This window comes from Pinus tabuliformis, chromosome 7 (assembly GCF_031772625.1).
Source record: "Pinus tabuliformis cultivar Carrire ecotype Pingquan chromosome 7, CPIR1, whole genome shotgun sequence".
NCBI lineage: Eukaryota > Viridiplantae > Streptophyta > Pinopsida > Pinales > Pinaceae > Pinus > Pinus tabuliformis.
The window spans coordinates 1,466,266,627-1,466,290,361 of NC_142293.1; positions in this window are offsets into that span (position 1 = coordinate 1,466,266,627).

Consider the following 23,735-nt stretch of genomic DNA (forward strand, 5'->3'; position numbering starts at 1 on the left):
GACTTGACTGGGTTATTTCCTTGACATCCGGATAATGGTATTTCTCATCATATTGGCAAGTCAATTTGACTTTAAAGTGTACTCTCTCTCTCTTTTTCTGCTGAACATTTGATACTGATAATAAGAAGAATTGACCAAGAATTTCCCCATCTTGGGGTTTTTCCCTGGCTTGAACCATATCTTTGTGTTCTCTTGTCTTGGCTTGTCTTCTGCACTTACATTTAATGTTCATTCATTAGTTACTATCATATGAGGATGATTAATATGATTGCTAATGGTCTAACGGAATTGATAATGGGCGAATGAAGTAACTAACTCAAGCAAAGAACATGTTAAAAATTAACATCATAGGAAGAGGATTGATACCATATGGGAGGTCAAGAAAACAGATGATAGTAAAATAAACAAAAAAACAAAAAAAATCAAGGAATTGCAGAGTTGGGAGTGGCACATTTTCAAACCTTATACTTTGAACCTAATAGAAGCAATATTCTAGAGATTTCAAAGATTTCTTTTGCAACAAAGGAAGGGAATCAGATGTTAATGGAAGAAGTGTCTAAGGAAAAATTCAATGCTATACTATCATCTTTCAAGAGAGATAAAAGTCCTGGGCCAAGTGGTTGGCCAGTGGAATTTAAGGTAGGAATCTATGAACTTATGGAGGACAACCTTATAAAGGTGATGGAAGAGGCTAGAAACACGTGAAAAGTTCTTCGAGACATCAATGCCTTGATACCTAAGAAGGTCAATCCCGAGAACTGTGATGATTTCAGGCCTATTTCACTGTGTAATTGTATAGACAAGATTCTAGCAAAATCCTGGCAGTCAAAATAAAAAGGATCTTTTTAGAGGGTACATCAAAAGAGGGATTTGGGTTTTTGAAAGGAAGGTAATACTGAATACATGATCCTATCAGGGCAGCCTAAGCAGGTATTCATACTATGGAGCAAAATAACAGTGAGCAGTGGTAATGAACATAGGCTTGTCCAAAGCCTATGACAGATCATGCTGGCTATACATCAGATTAATTCTTCTGCAGATTGGAGTTCGTTTGCTTAATTCTTCTGCAGATTGGAGTTCGTCTGCTTGTACTGAAGTGGATATTGGGTTGTTTAACATTGGTTTCTTTTGCACTATTAATAAACGAGTATGTCTCAAAGTTTTTGAAGTTAACTAGAGGCTTAAGACAGGGTCACCCCCTTTCCTCGTTTTTTTTCAAAATCACTGAAGGGTCAAGTAGAGCAATTGCTGAAGCAAAAAGGCTAGAGGCACTCACTGGTGTAATGACAGATAAGATTTAAAGTCGTTCCATCTGCTGTTTGTGGATGATGTCCCGTTATTATAAAAGGGTCATGAAGGAGGCAAGAGAAAATTAAAAGAAATTCTGGACATTTCAGCTCACCCACAGGAATGGAAGTCAACATCACCAAATCTTCTACATCCTTTACAGGTACATATGTGAATTAGAGAGACAGGTTAAGCAGATTTTTCCATTTAAAATCATTGATTTCAATGAAGGTTTTAAATATTTGGAGTTTCCTCTTAAACCTAATGATTTATGGGGGGACAGACTGGAAACGACTAGTTCGAAAGCTTGAGGCTCGAAGCTCAGTTCTGTCTGAGGATAAATGGATACCTTCTTTTCAGGTTGCTTATCAAACTATAGCATTGGCCTTGGCACATGAAATTCCAGTGGTTCTGAAACCTGATAGGGAGCTACAAGAATTATAAACAATAAGGAGCCAGCTTGGGGCTTTCTAGATGGCTCAATTCAAGACTCTCAGCACAAAAACAATGTTGGGTATGCATTGTTTCTATCTTAAAAAATATATAATTAAAATGAAGGCCTCCCTTGGCAAGGGGTCAAAGAATCATGCCAAGCTAATAGCACTTACGTTCTTGACTAAATTGGCCATGGAAAAAAATGCCAGAGTCTTACAAGTATATGGAGATTCAAGGCTAGTGATCAATTGGACGAAGGGAACTGTTCAACTTCTTAATGTTCACCTGAAATTTGTGGGTGACCAGATTAAGGATGTAGCATGAAAATTTGAATCTATTGCATTCTTTCATGTTTTCTGATAACAAAATTCCAAGGCAGATAGATTCTCAAAAGATGATCACCAGGTTCCATAAGGAAGAATTTTGTTCAAAGAAATCAAAGGAGTTGCCACAGCTTATGAAGATAATTACTGTTCATTCAAATCCAATCTTCCTTATGGAATTGTCGGAGATTTTATTCAGTGTTAAATAATTTTCATGCTTTTGAGACTTGGCTGATGTAATTTTGTTCTAGGTTTAATTCATAGTTTAGGTATCCTTAGGGATTTTGTTTTGTATATGAAATTGGCAGAACTGGTCTATTTGGACAGTTATGAGCTAACGATGGAATTTCTGTTAAGGTATCTATATATATATATATATATATATATATATATATATATATATATATATATATATATATATTTGTCCCTGCCATCTGGCAATGGCCAGGGACTATAGTAATCGAAAATGATGCAATTAGCATTACTTTGAGCTGTTTTAACCTGTTTCTTAGTCCCGAAACTTGATTTATAATCAAAGTTGTTTAACATGGATGGATTTACCATCTTATTTGGCCTCTTCCTGAGGTGGGGAGGCAAAAAGCATAGATTATAATCTATTTGTTTGTTCATATTTTCAAAGCCGTAAATGCTACTAAACTAATGCTAGCATTAATAGAGGGCATTAAATAACATGCTCTCCCATCTCTTATAAGAAGAAGAGAAATATGCTTGTATATATTATATCTCCCATCTCTGATAAGCAACACGCCTTCTGATGACTCTCAGCGACAACAAATGTTCTTGGTTACACCACATGGCAGTTGTGCAACACAACTATGCACTGTTTCCGCCATCTGTGCACAACACATCTATGTAGAATCTGTGAATGAAGTATTTCTGCCATCTGTGAATGCATGTTTGTGTCGTGGCATCTTGGGAATTCTAGTTCCCATTCCAGGACCTACAATTCCAATTCCAATTCCAGGTACAACCGTTGCTGCATATCCTAATCATATCTTACAATTCTTCTAGCCTTTGCCTCTACGAGATCATAGTAAGATCAATTCTTTTAGCATTTGCCTCTGCAAGATCATAAGCAGATCAAGGTGAGAAATTCAATTCAGCGTTTCATATTGTTCTCAAATGCCTGAAGAAAATGGAAGTTTTTAATTAAAAAACTAGGTTGCACTGAAGAATATGATGTAAAATGAAAACCTTAGAATCTAGTTATTTGTCATCTGATTTTTCTAAGCTAGTTTAGAAACAAAATAGAATAAGTACAAAAACAGCTAACAAAAATTGTTCAAACTAATATTACTGTTGTTTTTTGTTTTTTTGTTTGTTTGTTTTTTTGTTTTTTTTGTTTTTTTGTTTTTTTTGTTTTTTTGTTTTTTGTTTTGTTTTGTTTTTTTTTTTTTTTCTGAATTTGAAACATTGGTTAATCTGGAGGAGTTTTACGCAGAGCTATTTTACACAGCTAGATGTGCGAAGCTGAAGAACATATGGGGATATGGCAGTTGAGAAAACTTAGAGTCCTAAAGGTTGGTTGCTATTTTTTTTGTTAGAAAACTGATTATTTACCTAAAAGGCAGTGAAATATACTTGATTTACAATACCTGCAACTAATGGAACAACAATTGTTGTGCTTTGGGTAGCCATCATTCTCAAAATTCAAGCCGAACGAAACTTTTTCTGGTTACTGGCGGGCTGGTCGAAGAACCCCCAGCTTGCTTCTTGCTTGCTGGTTGGTTACCTCTCCTAGTCCGACAGTTCGGCGCCTTAAGAGAAAGAGTTCTGGCATACTACTAATTGATTATTTGGCCGTTTGGGATCGGAACAACCTGGGGAAAGTTGTCTTCCTACATAATCTACCTCCCAGACCAAGGGAAGAAGGTATCAGATCTATGTAGTTCTCAACCCCTTTTGTGAAACCAGTTCCTGTGCCTGGGATTCATTCCAGTCGGTAAAGTAATCTGGTGGGCAGCTACTCAACTCCTAAAGATGTCCAAACATCCGCGATTAGTGATGCAGCTTCTACTCCGATAACCAGCATGCGATGAGCAAACCGGTAGGAGGTACTAAAGATTGCGTGATTTATACTAAAGATTGCGTGTACCTAAAACTGTCGATAGGAAGAAAGAAATCAAGAAAGATGCGAAGAGGATGTAATAGAGGACGTTATCGAGGGCCTTGAAACTGAAGCATCCAACCCATTATTCAGGCAGAAGCAGTGAGTAGTTGGCCGGCTTTGTTCAAGTGAATCAATCAAATCAGTTTCACTATTGCTAATTAGTTAGAACAACTTGCACTACAGCTCACTCATTAGAACTAGTTTCAATAATTTGTTAATGGACAAGTGAAACTTCTCTATGCGCGAGTCCGGAAGGAAGAAGTGGGGCAGGGAATGAAGCAGGTCGGGCTGTCTTTCCAATCAAGCAAGCGACCAACTAATTCCAACGATTGCAGTGACAACCATCAAAGCAAGAAGTATAGGCTTGCAGGATGAAGTGGGAAGAGCGGAACTTGACAGGTCTCGCAGCTACTAAGCTAACGGGCAGCTTTCAAAAATGGCTACCGCATCTGCGCTTTGCTACGATTTGGTGCGGAACTGAAAGCATATATCCGGAATAGGAGTCAGCCGTGGAATCGCCCACTTACTAACAATAAGTATGGAATGAACTCGGCAAGGAGAGGACAACCCATTTTTCCTTGAATAAGAGGAAATTTTCTCGTTCATTACCAGCAATGCGCGTTCGAATCGCGCGAGTGACTAGTGAGTCGAATAGCTTGGAAAACAGAAAGGATTATATTTCACACACACGCGAATTACATTCATTTCTTACAGATCCAAAGGCATCCACCCTAACCAACATCCATAACCCGAAATCATAGCTAGGAACAGAAAAATACGCAGTTGGAACCTGGGTCTGTGAAGGCTAGGAACTCCAGCTTGGTGAGTAAAAAATTCTGGAGAAGTCGAGCAGCAATAGCATGAAGTGAACAGCTATGTGAAACCCGCCTGTAACGAAGCCAAGAAAATCGATTACCATTGTTTTCAAACGTAAGGAATTTTAAAAACCCTAACGAATTAACTGAGATATCAGTTTCCTTTCTGTGCTTGAGGAGTACACCTGGAAGTGGTCACCAATAAGCCGCTAGCCGCACTGGTAGCCTGGCCATTTATACCCTTCCTCCTAAGTACATGAAAACCCTGAGTAAACAGTAAGACTAGATTCTTATTATTTGTAGCATGGTTCTGGCAGTGTGTTGCAGGTCTGGAGAGCCATGTTTCTGGCACAAGTGTTGTAGATTTGGAGAGCCATGGTGGTTCTGGCAGTGTGTTGCGGCTCTGGAGAGCCATGGTTGACCCTCCTTCATAGATCAATTTTCAAAATCATTCATCCCTTACTTGGCCTTGTTTCCCACGTTCCGTACAAACACGTTGCTGCATGCATGTCGATCACATGTCTCCTGTGTAACGTGTCGCCTCGTCGTGAAAGTTACTGGATTTCACTTATTAGACTAGGTTACATTTAATAACTGAAGGAATCAGTCATGTTGCCCCTTTAGGACAGCCGTCAGTATTCTTCATAAGTGGGTAGAATATTGTTGTTATAAAAATGCTTGAACTATCTAAGACTTCTGTTAACGGAAATTAGTGTTATTAAAATGTCTAAATTAATCTTCAAGTTCCTAGTAAAAGGTCTCAGATTTGCTAATTTTTTAATATAACAAAAACCTTCATGGTCAAATATCAATCATAATATATCACGTCACTACTGATTTACTAATGTAACGTATGTTTGTTAAATCAGATTGTCTGATTCAACACCTCACGCGAAGTATCGTTGAAATCTTCAGTTGCGATCTTAACCCCAAAAAAACGCTTAAATTATAGTTTATACACTATAAATTTTTATACAGTACTATTAAATATTTTGCTAAAAGTATTACATAATTAGCATGAATATATCTTATGGGTATTTGTTACGCATTTCATCCTTTTCTGTGGTAAAAGGAATAAATTCAGCAGAAACATACTCACCGTTATGAGCGGCTGTGAGGAATACGCTTATTTGAAAATATATATTTAATTATGACTTTATATATATATATATATATATCTATATATATATATATATATATATATATATAGATATATATATATATATATATATATATATATATATATATATATATATATATATATATATATATATATATATATATATATATATATCTATATATATATATATATATATATATATATATATATATATATATATATATATATATATATATATTATAGAGAGGAATATGCTTATTTAAATAAAAATTAATTATATGTTTTTTTTAAATATGATTTTATATATGATTGTATCTGTCTAAATACAATGAGAATGCAAAGAAATTTTCCCTATTACATCTGCTTGAACACATGCAATTACTAATGCAAGTTCAAAAGACTATGCAAGTAGATCATGTAGACACTATGCGTGGCGTACCTTTCATTCCCACCAGATCGAGACCCAGACCTTTGTGCTCGTTATCTAGTTTCATAGCAGCAGCTGTTAAGCTTGAGACAAATAGGCTGATGTGTCAATCCGCCAAAAGGGCTGCTTCTGTTTCAATTGCTTCAGTCAACGGCATCTCTTCAGTCAGCGGCAGGGACTTGCTGCTTCGCAGCCTCCCTTTTTTAATTCGGCATGCTACCACACTGCAAGGGACGAGGAATTCTACATTATATTTATGTATCTACTACGTTCATAGGAGGTAAGTGGTGGAATAAACTATGTTCATGAAATTTCAACGAACATGGATAAGTGAAATTTCAACTTTTTTGCACATTGAATGTTTTGTAACTAAATAATTTGTTGTTCCATACATCTTATAAATGAAGTTACGTCATCAACGGTGTCTGCCAATGGCTGTAGATAACAGCGAAGCAATAATTGTCTGTCAGTTGCAGCCATGGATCTGGATAAAGCCTGATTCCATTACTATTTATGTTTGCTTCTAACAAGAATATCCAATGTTTGATTCTAACAAGACTATCCAATGTTAATTGATTTGTTAAATGTTTCCAAATGTTTTTATGTGTTTTTTTCCCTCTCACTGCTTTTAATACACTTCAGTCACTTTCAGGTACTGACATCAGTAATATTATGCATTATAAAGCTACTAATTACTTTGACTAATTATGGAGGTCTGGCTTATGGTGTTTATTGCCAAAATTTAAGTTCCTGTGTCATGTGGCTGATTCTAACAGCTTGTTATCTGAATGCGAGGTACTTTCTGGGCCATGGATGGGAGCCCTCTCTACCAGCTGCACAAAATCCTGATCATTGTACTTGTTGGGCCATTCCTTGTTCCTCCCGCTCCTCCCATCAGTCGAATGAGTTCCTCGCTGCGCAACGTCGCTTTATTTATTTCTTCGTGGGTCCTAATAGTTAGCTATTAACATTCACCATCGAGATGGATCCAACAGCCGGGGATCCACTAGCAGAGATAGATAGGCAAATATCAGAGGTGAAAACTTATCCATGCTACATAGTTTCTCTCAAGTAGCCCAACCGAGCAAGTAGTCAAGTGGAGTTATGTTCCCAATTGCGGACATGGGCAGGGACTTGCTGCTTAGCAGCCCATCTTATTTAAATAGCAATAGGCTCTGACGATATTTTGGTGGGTCGTATGGGGAAAAGTGGTAATTGAAGTAGTAAATTTTCATATCCAAGCATGGCAGCACATGAAAAGTATGATTTCTTCTCTCCTTGCATAGGATGACTGTGTAAAAAGAAAAAAATAAATAAACCCCAAAACTTAAATAAAAAACATACAGGAAATCCTTATCGTGGACTTCAAAATAAATTGATAACAGCATGTAACTTAAGCACATCAAAGTATAGATCACATGTCATCTCCATGTTGAGATCATAGATCCTCCATCATTGTGCTACTAGCATCGCTAGCCATTTTGGTGTGAAGCTCATGGGCTCTCTGGTTTGTGCTTGCCAGTTGCCATGTAATGGTGTCCTTGATTGCAAGCTATCACTACAGAGGATTTCTTTATGCATAATATACATACTCTTACTCTTCAGGAGTTCAAAGTCAAAATCCATCACTAAATTTCGACTCCATGACGATGGTACACAATTTAAAGGTTGTTAAAACAATTCATTTTATAAGTGCCTCAAAGCAACATTACCAGCAATATTAATTACAAAAAGGCAAACTTTGTTAGAGCATGAAAGCACAGTACAAAGAAAACAAAGAGCAATGGAAGAGTTTATCCAACTAAAGAGATAATTTAGCACCTGTAATCCAACGCCACGGGGCCTTCGACATGTTTTAGGTCTGTTTTGGATGAGAAATTCCTTCCAATATGAGCCGTTGGATTGTACAAATGAAAATTCATGTGTGTGGATGAAGCCCTGAGAAATTGATGAAGAAGAAGAGCAGAGAAATCGGCGACCATCTGAAATTGCCTTACTCCTACAGAGAGTGAGGGAAAGCCTCCTCACATAGAATGCCATTTTCAAAGCCCTAAACCCTGCCCTTAACCAAGTTGAAGCTTAAAAGTTAGGCTCTTATGTGTGTGTTTTGATGTGGTATTTGTCTGTTCAGTAGAGACATTGAAGGTGTAATGAGGCCTGGAATTTGACGTCCTGTGGGACATATTTTTGGTTGAAGAATGTATTTGACAGGAGCAGAAAAAATTTCCACGTCAAATCTGATGTGTGATACACCCCTGCAAACCGTCAAAATGACGTCTGTTTCACTTGTTGAAACGTAAAAACTTAGGATACCTTATTTCTTAGGAGTCTGGAGACTGGGAGTCTGGGACCACCGGACGAGCAGTAGCACTGGTAAACAACGCAATTTAAACTAAAAGCATTTAATTGTGTCACCGTCCCACTGCGTACTACCTAGTAGGTACCATTAATTATCTAGCTACAATCCGTCGCTCATAGCCACTCAAATTTAATCCGACGAGACTCGCAATTTGAAAATTGTAATCTACTACAGTCTGCTAGTGCTTACGAATTACGATTTACCTATTCAGTGTTCACCCTCACTTCTAAGGCTTACAAGTTATGGTTTACCTATTCACCCTGGCAGCTGGCTAATTTGGAGAATTGTTGCAATTTGCAGTGTCACAGAAAATGTGTCTTCGAGTTCTACACATTAGGCGACTTCTGCACATTCGGGAATCGGATCTGGTGCAGTGGTGTAACGTGCTCCTCTCTTGCGGATTGACTATGTTTGAGTGGAATCTGTGATCAAACTTGGATGCTCAACAACTCAACTCTCCACTTCAAGTTTCACAGGTATTCCAATACTTTTCTCCTATAAGATAATTTGGTACTTTTGATTCCCATCTAGAGTTTGAGGTTAAGTGTAATGCATAGCATAAACATGACAGTTAAATAGGGTTAGCTTGAACACTATTTTAGAAATATTTATGGTGGGCATGGTATGTTTCAGCGACAAATTCACAAATACATAAATCATTCTCTTAAGTTTGATATATCCAACAAAACAAATCAACTGATTCATAAAGAATAATAATAAGCAATGGGATTCAAGTGCCTTTCTTCCTGTTGGCAACGGTGGCATGAGAGTGATGAAGATGATACGCTGATTGTTGTTTCTTTTCTATTTTGGAGAAGAAGCCAAAGAGGCCACCACCACCAATCCACTTGCCTCCTCCATAGCCAATGCACACAGACACATTCACCACCAGACTCACCTTCATTCCTTCAACTCCCATGGAGTTGTTAGCTTTGGCGAGCAATGATCCCTTGGCCATCCGCTTGCTTAGTGGGGAGTCCAAGCCGGCAGCCTTTGCGGCATTACTACTACACCTCTCCAAGTTTCAAACCATGAATCTCCCGTTCCCACCAACTCTTCTAGTAGTTCGTTGACCACTCTTACTCCCTCTCATTCTCTATGCTGGAATTCCAGAACTGCCCAGTTTGCCTCCGTCAGTTGTTCCTTTAACCTTCGTTTCTTCTTTGCCATCTTCTACCTGAAATCTGGGCTTTCACTCACCAAGGCATCGTGGCCCATAACTAACATCTGCAGCATCTTCTGATTGGGTTTTCCTCTAGCCCGTGCTCATGAAGGTTGTTTCTGGTTGTTCCCCCTTGTCCAGGTTCCCCTTTTAATTGTTCTTCCCTTTCTTCTTAGGGGAATTAGGTGGATTTTCCATGTTTAGCTTTTAAAACGACTACTACTATTGAGGGAAAGAAAGTTGCATGAAATTCACCCCAACATAAGGTTGTGCTAGAGGGTTAATATGTTAGGGTGTTAGAAAAGGGAATTAGGGATTCCCTTGTCCTAGGTTGGAATATCTGCTCTAGGAAGTGGAAATCACTATTGTGTCCCTAGGAGGGTATTAACTTCCTTGCGCGGGAGGGTACTGACCACCCTAATGGGAAGGTAGCGGCCACCCTACATGGGAGGGTATTGGTTTCCTTGCATAGGTGTAGACTGACTGGTATAATATCCCATGTTGAATGGTGGTCGCACTGCAGGTGTGGGACCATATGGTTGGTAAGTGGTTTGGCCACCATACACATTTCCAGATTTCTAAAAAGTGTTTCTAGGTCGATTCTGGGCTATGGTTTCAATCAACCCATCTATACACTAGATGCTCTTGGTAGATTTGGTCTAAAAAATTGGAGGCAAGGAGCATCTGGGAGGACATGTTAGAGGTATCAAGATTGCATGTATATGAGATCAAATTGTTGAGCTTTTTTGATAACCTCTTCCTCTTTTTGAGGGTATGCATAAGTGACATCCTTTGAGATTTATGAATTGAGGGATCTCAAAAATAAGCCGAGGAGGAGATTTTCTTCTAATGAGCCTTACATAAGCTATGATGTTTTCACCATTCATGGATGTGGTCCAAAATATGCGTGGCCTACGTTTTCTTGAAATGGGTGAGAAGCTCCAATCCTGAATCCTGGTGGATTAGGAGTTGAAAAAATGTGAGAAAATCCCTGGAAAGAGAGTCAAAGGTTGTGTGGGAACTTGAGGACTCACATATCTACCATTTCGTTGCTGGCCGTGTGAGGGTGTGTTGAAACTATGATAAGTGAATAAAGTAATTATTGATTTTGTTAGATGAGTACCAAAGGTGAAAGGTCATAACATGGCTTCTCAAATCTTCCTCTTGTTTCCCTTCGAATTTTGGAATATTCGAAGGTAACTTGGTGGGCATGGGTGGCTAATTCTAACCATGTGAAATAGGGACATTGGTTAACATGCTTAAATATGGGAGAATTAAGGAAGATAAAATGGAACTTTGTTGTTGTTTTCCATCGAGAAATGACTTTGAAAAACAATGTGTAAAGGAGTTCTATAGGGGGAAGTGTGAGAGGCGTTACCTTGGTGGGAAAATTTATTGGGACTTTGATTTTTCCTTGCTTGAAAAGAAATAATATGTGGATACTAGGCCACTTACTTCCTTCCTATTACACTATGTATGCCAAAAGAGAGATGGAAAAACCCAGTGCTTTAAGAAATATTTCATATGCATGCCCAAGATCGTCTAAAAGATGCAAAGGAAGCAAGGGATACTTACTTTACTTAGTAAAACTTGGTCCTAGTCCCAAAAATAATGAAATAAAAATGCTTTGTTAGTAAAAATGATGTGTGGATAATGGTCCACTTACTCCTTTGCTAATTGAGCTATGTGATTTGTGAAAAATAGAAAAACAAATTGAAAAATATGTGTGGATTATGGCCACTTACTTTTCCTCTTTAATTAAGCTATGTGTGCAATGCAAACTTTTAAAGTAAAGACTATGTAATTACTCTACTAATAATGATTATTAAATAAAATAAGAAATCTGAACTAACTAGAAAAAATATGCAGAGGTGACAATTCACTAAAGGCTTCCAATCACCTAGGAAAGAAAAAATTACTCTGATTTTTTTTTGTGTTCTCTATAAACCACATAGGTTTTCTTATGCACATACGTGTAGACCATATGTATGTCTGCGATAAAATCTACGCGAATGGCATAAAAAAATTGAGAAGGTAACTTTCTCGGTTGAAACGCACGTCCCTGGGGGCTTGCAAAAAAATCTAGAGAAGTGATAGAAGCACAATAGAGTGAAAATATAGAGAGAGAGTTACGCAAATACCACTGTTAGATTGAAGAAAGGCAACTAGTGTAGTTTCCATCTTGTAGTAGCGTGTTTGTTTCTATGGAGTACCAAAAACACCTTCATTGGAGTCGGTTTTCCCATAAAAGGAAAATATAAGCAATTGGTTGTTGTTAGTGGAAAAACACAGGTAAACAAAACACTGAAAGTAATGGAAACAATGCATACATAATCAGAAACTAAAAACAAAGAAATAAACACATGAAAAATTCTTAATGAAGCAAACACATCAAGAAAGTAATGGAAAATGGTTCCCTTTATTGACTATTGAATGTAGAAGAGATAAAATAGATGAATAAAAATCACTTGGAGATAATTGTTTGAGAAATGGTGCTAAAAAATCCTCAACAAGGAAGTTCCTTTCCTCAATCTCATTTCAAACTTCCTCTCTCTCTTAGAGAAGTATGAATATTCTCTCAATGATGAAATGCTCTTCTCAATGAAATTTTTGATTTCTAGGGAGCGATTTTGGCAGCATAATAATGTTTTGCTTCTTCTTGTTTTTTAGCTCTCCTAGAACTTGTATTTATAGAGTTTCTTGGACACTCCTCTTCCCACAGGCTCATCAATGTGGTGGTTCACCTCATAAATGAGATGAGAGCTACCATTTCTCTGCCTTTAAGTCTTCTTGGGGCTCAAGGATTGAATTTTTCAGCCCATGATATCGAGTTTTGGAATGTTTCTCAAGCAGCTTAGCAGTTTGAGGTGTTGATTGGAAATTTTCGTGACCATGCATCTATCGAAGAATCAACCAAACGACTACTACTTTCTGGTAATGGTGCACCCATGTAGTCCAATTTTTTAACTTGAACCTTAGGAAAGTTGTTGATTTTTGGTCTTTGTTGCATTCCCAACTAAAAATGTCACCCCTGTATGTGCTGATCACTAACTTTGAGTGTCTCTTAATGCATACATATGAGTGTACGATTTTCATATGATAACATATGGTTAAACTTTAAAAAAAATATTAATAACATTTTCTAAATACGAATCATCTATAAAATATTTCAACTCCTAAAATATTTCATATTAAATATATATAATATAAGAAACCAATTGAAAGTAAAAAAATTGTATAAGGGGATGTATAAGTGAATGCATGGATGGAAAGATCTAGGTTTTGACAATTAAGAAAGAAGTCTTGTTACTATAGTAAGAAAAAGAAAATGCAGTAAAGTTGTATTAATAGTTGATAAGAATCATTTAAAATGATTTAAAACCTACATAATTAATTGGAAATACTTAGAGCTGAAGTCTTTTTAAAAATTTAATACTAAATATTGTGCATGTAGTGAATGCGGCATTAGATAACACAATTAACAAAATATTTTCTTTCATAGAAACAAATAAAGGAAATAACTATGGAACCAAATTCCACCGTAAGGAAAATAAGTCTCTATAAACACTTAGGGTTAGTATGTCTAACCAGAGCATGTATCAAATAACAAAATTATTAATTAAAAATTTATGCATAGACTAGTAGAAAGATGATGGAAAATTAAATACGTTGTGAACCATTTCACATACAACATTAACAAGGATTTAGGCCAAAGGTATTCAAAAATAACAAAGAAATGATAAATACTAGCTAGACATTACAGATTAGGAAACCATCAGAATTCCAGATCTAATATATTGGTATGAAGCTATAGACTTAATTCAAAAGAGTGAAGGGAACTCTACTTGAATGGTTAATGATGCACAATACTTGCTAAGGTTTTGCAAATGGGGTATCAAGCTAAGTGGGCTTGACTGTGGGGAAAACTCCACAGTTAAGCGTGCTTGAGCCAGAGGCGATCTGGGATGGGTGACCTCCCGAGAAGTCTTGGTTACCAGGTACAAACCCTGGAAGTGATGATTGACGCTATGTGATTCATTTCACTAGTTTCAATCCCACTTCTTCACCCCTGTGAGCATTACCCGATGCAATGAGTGCTAAGTGGACTATTAAAAAATCATGAGAAATTACTCAGTTACAACTACCTCTCATGGAAATAGTCATAGATGAATGACTTACTTAACGCAGTTGAATCCCAACAAATGATATCTAATATAATGCACTGCGAAAACCCCCAATACTTAATTCAAAAGAGTGAAGGGAACTATACTTGAATGGTTCATGAGGCACAATACTTGCTAAGGTTTTGCAAATGGGGTAGCAGCCTAGGTGGGCTTGATTGTGGGGAAAACTCCACAGTTAAGCGCGCTTGAGCAAAGGCGATATGGGATGGGTGACCTCCCTGGAAGTCCCAGTTACCTGGTGCAAGCCCCGGAAGTGATGATTGACGCTATGTGATTCATTTCACTAGTTTCAATCCCACTTCTTCACCCCTGCGAGCATCACTCAATGCAATGAGTGCTAAGTGGACTATTCAAAAATCATGAGAAATTAGTCAGTTATGACTACCTCTCATGGAAATGGTCATAGATGATTGACTTACTTAACACAGTTGAATCCCAACAAATGATATCTAATATAATCCACTGCGAACACCCCCAATACTTAATTCAAAAGAGTGAAGGGAACTCTACTTGAATGGTTCATGAGGCACAATACTTGCTAAGGTTTTTACAAATGGGTTAGCAAACTAAGTGGGCTTGATTGTGGGGAAAATTCCACAGTTAAGTGCGCTTGAGCCAGAGGCGATCTGGGATGGGTGACCTCCCGCGAAGTCCTGGTTACCGGGTGCAAGCCTCGGAAGTGATGATTGACGCTATGTGATTCATTTCGCTGGTTTCAATCCCACTTCTTCACCCCTGTGAGCATCACCCGATGCAATGAGTGCTAAGTGGACTATTCAAAAATCATGAGAAATTAGTCAGTTATGATTACCTCTCATGGAAATGGTCATAGATGAATTACTTACTTAACACAGTTGAATCCCAACAAATGATATCTAATATAATGCATTGCAAAAACTCCCAATACTTAATTCAAAAGAGTGAAGGGAACTCTACTTGAATGGTTCATGAGGTACAATAATTGCTAAGGTTTTGCAAATGGGGTAGCAAGCTAAGTGGGCTTGACTGTGGGGAAAACTCCACAATTAAGCGCGCTTGAGCTAGAGGCGACCTAGGATGGGTGACCTCCCGGGAAGTCCTGGTTACGGGGTGCAAGCCCCAGAGTGATGATTAACGCTATGTGATTCATTTCACTAGTTTCAATCCCACTTCTTCACCCCGGTGAGCATCACCCGATGTAATGAGTGCTCAGTGGACTTTCAAAAATCATGAGAAATTAGTCAGTCACGACTACCTCTCATGGAAATGGTCATAGATGAAATTAGCATAAACCATCACCATGAAGGGCCATAGTAAAATTTCCAAATAATTTTTTTTAAAGGGAGGTAAGTTGTGATGAACTACCATAATAACTTATGATAGGAAGGAGACTAGTCTCGTGAATAGTAAAGTGAGAAACTTAATTGAGATTTTTAGGTTGAATGTGACATGATAATAATATCTTGGTTACTCCAAAACAGTAAGTAAACATGAAGGCACTTTGGAATAGTGCTGCTGATACTCAGAAAGACACCAATTCAGTAAATATAAGGAGCAATATTAAATTCGATTTCAAGAATATGGAAATTTAGTAGGAAGGAATTTAGATAGATTTTGAATTCCTGTGCCTGATGGATGTAGGGATTCAATATTGTTGTGAGTTACATACTCGTAACACGGAATCATAGGATGATTCACTAATTGGTCTATTTTATAACCGCCTCACAATTGGAAAGGTTAAGTTTGATTGGAAACAAGGTGACAGTAAAAAGATAAGTTGGAGTAAAGAGAATGCTGGTAGCATATTGGCACAACGATACCTATGCCTATTGTCGTGTGATGTGCTAAGTGTAGTGAGCCACTAGTTAGTGTTACCCCAGATAAGTACGTTAAAGAACTTTAATATAACTTTTATAGACACAAATGAAGTTTCGTCAAACAAATGATTAGAATGAACATATGCTTAAAAAGTCAATATGTCAAGATAACCACACTAATACAAAGTGCTGAGGCAACTGATGAGCATGGAAGATACAAGAGGGAAAAGATCCCATGTAATCTCCAGACATATTAATCAATAATTTTTAGAAGGGAAAGGGTGCAAATCCTAAGAAGAGAGTTGAGAGAAGTTCATAGGTGAGGAATGTCAGAGAAGTATATTATAAGATTTGGTGATGTAATTTTCAGGTTATCTTTTGCTAAATTTAAGCATGCCTATACTACTCTAGATTATGCCTTGAATTGTCTTAGTGGTTATTTTAATAATACCTTATGCCTTTATTCTCAATGAAATACTGGGAAAACAAATTGAATTATAAAACCTTAATCAAGGCTTCAGTATGAAACAATCGACGTATAATCAACGTAGGCATGACTGAGTCCACTAGAACAAAAGACAGATAATATCTACTATGAAAGTGGTAAGTTGAAGTAATTGTCCTAGAATTTTGATAATGTTGTGTTGTGGCATATTTTGATATCATGAAATTATGATGGGTACTAAAGAGTAGATCATTGGTTGTGAGCCATCATTGGGAGAAGGCAAGGAAACCTTTCTTACGACGATATCAAGTATGATTACTGTGTGAGGGTATAATAAGATAACTAATTATTATCGGGATGGAATAGAATTATTGTCTATTAACATCCCATTGAACTTTACATGTCAAGTGTATTAGATGGTTTGTTGATTGAATCAAGTGTATAACAGGATGTTTTTCGATATATAAGAAAATAACTATATTATAGTAACATGGTGAGTGTGAGACAATAAATTTGCATAAGAGCACAAGAGGGAGAAACCCCATGACTGTAAACAAAAGCAAATTTGGGTAGAACTTTCATTAACAACCTGTAATACAAGATGACAAAAGGGCTAAAATTGAAGGAATGCTACAAAGTGGACACTTGGTCCAATTCTAAAAGGAAAATAGCAAAGCATCCCAAGATGGGCATAACTAAGTTTACTTGGAAAAAATAAACAATAATAGAGTCCCCTAGAATGTGGCAGGAAAAGGGAAATGATCCTAAACTTTACTTATACACGACTATTGCATATGTAACATTTGAATTCATATAAAAGCATAGTAGTGCTACCTAGTACGATAATGCACTAGTTGAAACTTATAATAAAAAACAAGAATAGTAAATGGTTTCTAAAATATTATTATTACTATCTGAGTAGTGCAAATGGAATTGGTACTTTCTTGGTATGAAATTTATAGTAAAGCCACATGATGGGATCTTTTCCAATTGACATGGCCATTGGGTAAGTAAAAATATTTATTGTTATTATGGTAAGTTTACGATGATACTGCTAACTCGTATTATGTGCAAATTGATAAACTTTGATGGGCTGTGGTACATGTTAATGACTTTTATCGAGTACATAAATAACAATTGATAGTGTTTGTAATAAAGTTTAAAATGATATATATATGTTCTTAAATAATGATTAATGAAAATGAGGATGTAGCTCGAATCAAACAGAATACTCATGGTCGAACCTCTACATAATCTTGATCAAAGAGAAATTATGATACAAAAGAAAGAAACCACCTAGGTTACAGTGTGGTTGAAGTACTTCAGCTTGGACGAAACCACCTTGAGAATGAGGATTTTATGTGCGAGGTGCATTCTGACCTATTTTGAGAGCCATAAAACACCAAGGACGATGTTTCACTTGAGGGGCGAAGATTTAACACCCCTCATTAAAGTTATAAATATTTTATTTGATTGAAAATGACTTGGTCAAAGTATGGGCTATGTGAAGGGCTGCTATGGATGGTTAAAAACATAAATGTTTATTTTATTTTATCTAAAAATAATATTAATTATGGTTAGCCATAAAATTACAAGAAAGAGCATTAAATGAGAGTTTCACTTACCCTATAGTTAGAATATAGTTATTCCTCTCCTTAGAGATAAATAATCTCAAATGGGAAAAGGGAACCAAGAGGGTCAAAGGAAGAAAACCTGAGGCAACCTTGAATACTTAGTACCTAGTTGGAGGAGGTCCAAGAGAGTAAATCAAACTGTGATCTTTGAAACTCATACATGACGTTGTTGAGGTAGGAAGGATACTGTCAATAAAGGATTCTTGAGCTAGTTGGCTAGTGAAATACTAAACTGAAGTTTGGTACTTAGTTGAAAGTCAAACTAAATCCTGGTTAGGATCAAGAGAGGTTTTGAAAGAACCTGTAAAGGTTAATGATAGGATAATTGTTCTGGAAGTGAGTACTAGTGGCACTGATCACCGTACTCACTGGTTGGGCAGAGCACTCTCTTTCCTGGGTAATTTTATGGCTGGTTCAAACATTTAAGAAATACAACGAATTATTTTATGTGTTTTAGTTGTATGTCATTCCTTCCATATGTGTAAAATTATTTTCTGGTTGTGCTAAGCTATATTTCTCTACAATAAAGATGAATTTTGTAGAATAGATGCAAATTGTAGTCTGTGGAAAACTCGAATGGAAAAAAAATAAAATTTAATTTTGTCTATTTGCATATTATTATGCACTATTGAAACTTAAGTTTCTTGTTGATATGTGAAGATTAATCCACTACCAAAATAGATTAATTTTCAAGCCATAACAAACATTAGTCCGTTAGCTTGAGACAATCCCAATCCTAGTTTATATATATCTCTGTGTGTGTACAACAATTCTGAGAAAACAAAACCGTTGGATCACAAAATTAATAGGTATCAATACTCTAAAAGCATCTCAATATTTCCTATGGAAAGATCTAGGTTTTGACAATCCGGAAACAAGTATTGTTACTACAAGAAGAAATATAAAATGCAGTAAAGTTGTATAATAGTTGATAAATATAATTTAAAATTTAAAATGATTTAACACCTCAAGAATTAATTGGAAATACTTAGAGCTAAAGACTTGAGATTTTTTGTTGATAAATATCATTTAAAATTTAAAATGAGTTAACACCTCAAGAATTAATTGGAAATACTTAGAGCTAAAGACTTGAGAAAAATTTAATACCAAAAATTGTGCATGCAGTGAATGCGGAACTGGAGAACACAATTAACAAAATAATTTCTTTTATAGAAACAAATAAAGGAGATAACTATGGAACCAAATTCCTTCGTAAGGAAAATAAGTCTCTATAGACCCTTAGGGTTAGTACGTGAAACCATGAGCATGTATAGAATATCTGAACTATTAATTAAAAATTATGCATTTATCAAATATCAAAACTATTAATTAAAAATTTATGTATAGCCCAGTGTAAAGATGATGGAAAATATAATATGTTGAGAACCATTTACATACAACATTAAAAAGGATTTGGGCCAAAAGGTATTCAACAATAAATAAAGAAATGATAAAGACTAATTGCACATTATAGGGTAGGAACCCATCATAATTCCAAATCCAATATATTGATATGAAGCTATAGACTTACAGGTAGTGAACTGTAATTGTTAATTACAAATACAAAAACTACATCGAAGCACTAGATGATTAATATATTATAAACAATAAATGAATAAATAAATAAAAAAATTTGTTGTGGGATGATCCCAATTTATTACAATAAGTTAACTTGTACTGCTACTTTAAGAACAATATCACAAGAATTAAAATTGTAACTATCTCAAATGGAAGAAACATTCTATATCTGTTGCTAAAACAAAATATGAGAGGAAACATTCTATATCTGTTGCTAAAAAAAATATGAGAGAACACATTCAAATGATGTCCATTCATTGTGGAAAATGAAACAATATTTTTTTTTATAAACTATTATAAGAAGAGCGGGTAAGCAGTAATGAACATTTTCATTTAACTGTAAATATGTACATTAAAAGAATTGGATCCAGATGTGCGGACAATATAGATTAAAATAAATCTAGAAGTTTGGAAAAAAAGTATAAGAGACAAACATTAGGGTTCGAAGACTTGACATGACGACCAAAGAGAATAAGATGATGGTAGATCCAAATAACTCTTAACATGAGTATAAATTGGCTAAGGACCTTCCTAAGCAAGTACTAAAAGTAATATATATAAACCCTATAACCCAAAAAGCTAGAAACATACATATCTAAACCCTATATAGAGGGAAACGATTATAAAACCCTAGCTACAAAGTCTTCGACACCTATAAATTGTAAGGGGTAAGATTCGTTAGATAAGGAACCCTAGTATTAAGCATTGAAATATACGTGAATCGCTGAAGGCCGCAAGTTAGTGGACCTCACTTGTAGCAAGCAAACAAGCAACAAAGGGAAAAGTTAGAACCAACACATACATTAATCGATTTGGAAGAGAATGAAATCTTAAACAATTATTGAAAGAGCGTTTAACCTGAGGTGGTGGTTACCTCCCTCAAGAGCTCTGGACGACATCCCTATCACCCCAAACCGTTAGATTTATTTTTGGAGAAAGAAACATTAAAAATGAACAAAAACAACAAAAATAAGATTTTAATTTACCTATTACAGAAATGAAGCCTCGACCGGGTTCGAAAACTAGTGCAGACTGGTAATCTCTATGATGAGTTTTGGAAAACAAGCAATGGTTTTGTCCATCCCAAAACCCTAGCAATAAACTCAACCAACGAATAAACAGAGAAACATTACTGGAAATAAAAAGAAAAACAAGAAAATCTTGCATGCCGAAAAGAAGCTCTGTGACCAAATCGTTCACAATTACCTATCTGCAGGGGTGAACAACATTCAAAAGATCGATCTAGGAGTAAGCAATATTGGATTCCTTCAACAGTTGCAGAGTGAAGTTCGACAGTAGGCACGAGGTAAATGAGCTACCTGCGACACTAGAGTGAGAGGGTGGCTACCTTGAAATCAAATCCTTCTCATTAAATCGTCAGATTAACCCCAACAATCTTGGATCATACAGATAGACTCCTCGAGGGTTCAAGAGTCCCTCGTAACATTATGGGTAACTATATACGATGGCTTTCAATTAAAAAACATTAACCTAAGATCTATACTAATAATAATGTGCAAAACAATTGGAACATAGAACATGCAATTATAAATGTGTGACTCAATGTATTTATATATACAAATAATAATAATTAGGAAAACCATAATCAATGCGGATGGATGGTATAGAGGAAAAAAGTAAAAATAAGTTTTTGGGATATGTCATATTTTTTGGGCTGAGAGGCTTATTTTACAAACCAATATGAGGCGATGTGTAAGTGTGGGTCTAATAAAAAAATAAATAAAAATAAAAAAATGTACGAGTAAGATGTTTAAATTTAATACTTTTCAAAAATCAACAAGATATTTTTGAAGATCTATGTTAACTAATCTATGTTTATATCTACTTCATAGATATTTATATATAGAAAACAAATTGTTAAAATAAAGCATGCTAATGTCATATAAAAAAAATTTGAAGATCTATGTTAACTAATTTATGTCCAGATCTACTTCATATATATCTATATATAGAAAACAAAATTGTTAAAATAAAACTTGTTAATGTTGTGTATAAAAAAAATTCAATGTAGGTTATAAATAAATTATTTTAATAAGAATTAATATTGACATATACTTAAAAACATGTTAATAATAAAAAACGATTTTAATTTGCATGATAAAATCCGCACTTAAGATAAATCTATATTGGTATATATATGATGTCTTCTATAGCTTAATAACTATCCCAAATATGAAATTAGGCCTTAAATGTATTTCAACTTTTAAATATTCAATAATAAATTCATATAAATATTTAATAAATTATTAGTAGATACAAAATCAACATAATTTTAAATTATAATAAAACTAAAATTGTATATATTTTAAATCAACTAATAAAATGTAAATACTAATATTAATATATATATATATAAAATAAATTTATACAATATATTTTTAAGTTAAAACTTTTTATATTCTCGTAGGTTAGTTATTATTTAAAATATTTAATTAAAATAATTTCATATTAATATTTTATACTTTAATTTAAATGAAATGTATAATTTCTTTCATTTCTAGTTTACAGTGGTTTATTTTTAAAACAAGAAATATTCACTAAATAAAAAATAATATCTCCTATAATCATAATAATAATAATAATAATTTATATATATATATATAATTGAAACTAGTGTATTATCTAAAGTGAAATATATAATATAGTAAGATGTCATTTACATTCAATATACAATTGTTGATATGTATTTATTTTGGCATTTAATGTGGATTTGATGATTGACTCACTTTTACTAAATTTGTTTGTTAATAGTAACAGAAAAAGATATCACATTGCAAGAGGTACTTTACCATCCATAAACAAAAGGGACATAAACCCAAAACACCAACAAAATCATAGAGGAGTTATTAGACATCAAAAGATGTTACTAGAGTTAGATTTTTATGTCCTGAACCAGGTGACAACAGAGGCCAGAACTCACAGTGAACATTTTTTTTTCATGTGGGCCAATCTACCTTCCAAATGGCCCAACTTTTCTAAAAGACAATGTTATTCCCTTTGTAGGCATGGTAATCTATCCTTTATGTGCCACTGATTTCTTTGGAGGTCATTCATGAAGGAAATGACTATAGTTATGTCATCATGCCTATTCATACTAAGTTGCTCCAAGAGAATTTTGATATTTTTGAGTTGAATAACAAGTTTTTCCTTTCCAAGATTAGATTCATGAGGGCCAGATGGGTTGGGATCTACATCCTCACCTTTTTCAAAAGCCTCCTAATGATGTCAATGATTTCCCTCTCTCACCAACCCCTCTTCTCACTCTGCCTTATTGACATGGAATTATAATCTTCTCCAAAGTGAAAACTTTGAACATTAGGTAACTATAAGCAAGTCGAAGGGGAAGAACCATCCACATAGACCACAATCTTAAACTACTCCATAAATACTGCATACCTCAAACATGCTAATACAGTAGGAAAAGGTATCATATGGAGAGGGACGATTGAGAAATCTCAAAGAAGAGGAAATGAAATACAAAACTCTCTCAAAGATAAACCAGATAAAGAAGGTAGTTTAAAAAAATACCAGCCTGTATCTTCCTTCTTAGGATGCACCTCCCCAACAAAAAAAATATCTCTAAGATTCAAAAGCTATAGATTATACATTATGCTCCACAACCTTGAGTAACATAAACATTAATGCTACCACAGGATGGCCATAAATCCCAATAAACCATTTGGATGTAGTGAGAATTGGAAATTGAGAATAAACCAAACAGAAATACCATATTACCTTATGACTATGTGTTGTAGCGGCTACAACCACCCTCCAAAATTTTTCCTTACCTTGTTTTGGAGCCTCCCTACCAACCTTCATAGCAGCTTTCCTTGCTTCATCAAGTCTTAAACTTTAGTGTCTTTCTTGCTCAAATGCATCCTATCGATCACAGTCGATCCACTTCCCTCACAGGTTGCTCATCTGGACTTGGTCCAGCTGTAGGCTCCGTAGATTCCCAGTGAAATTTGTGCATTTATGGAGGGCAACCCTCCAAGAATTGTGCAATTCCCTATGACAA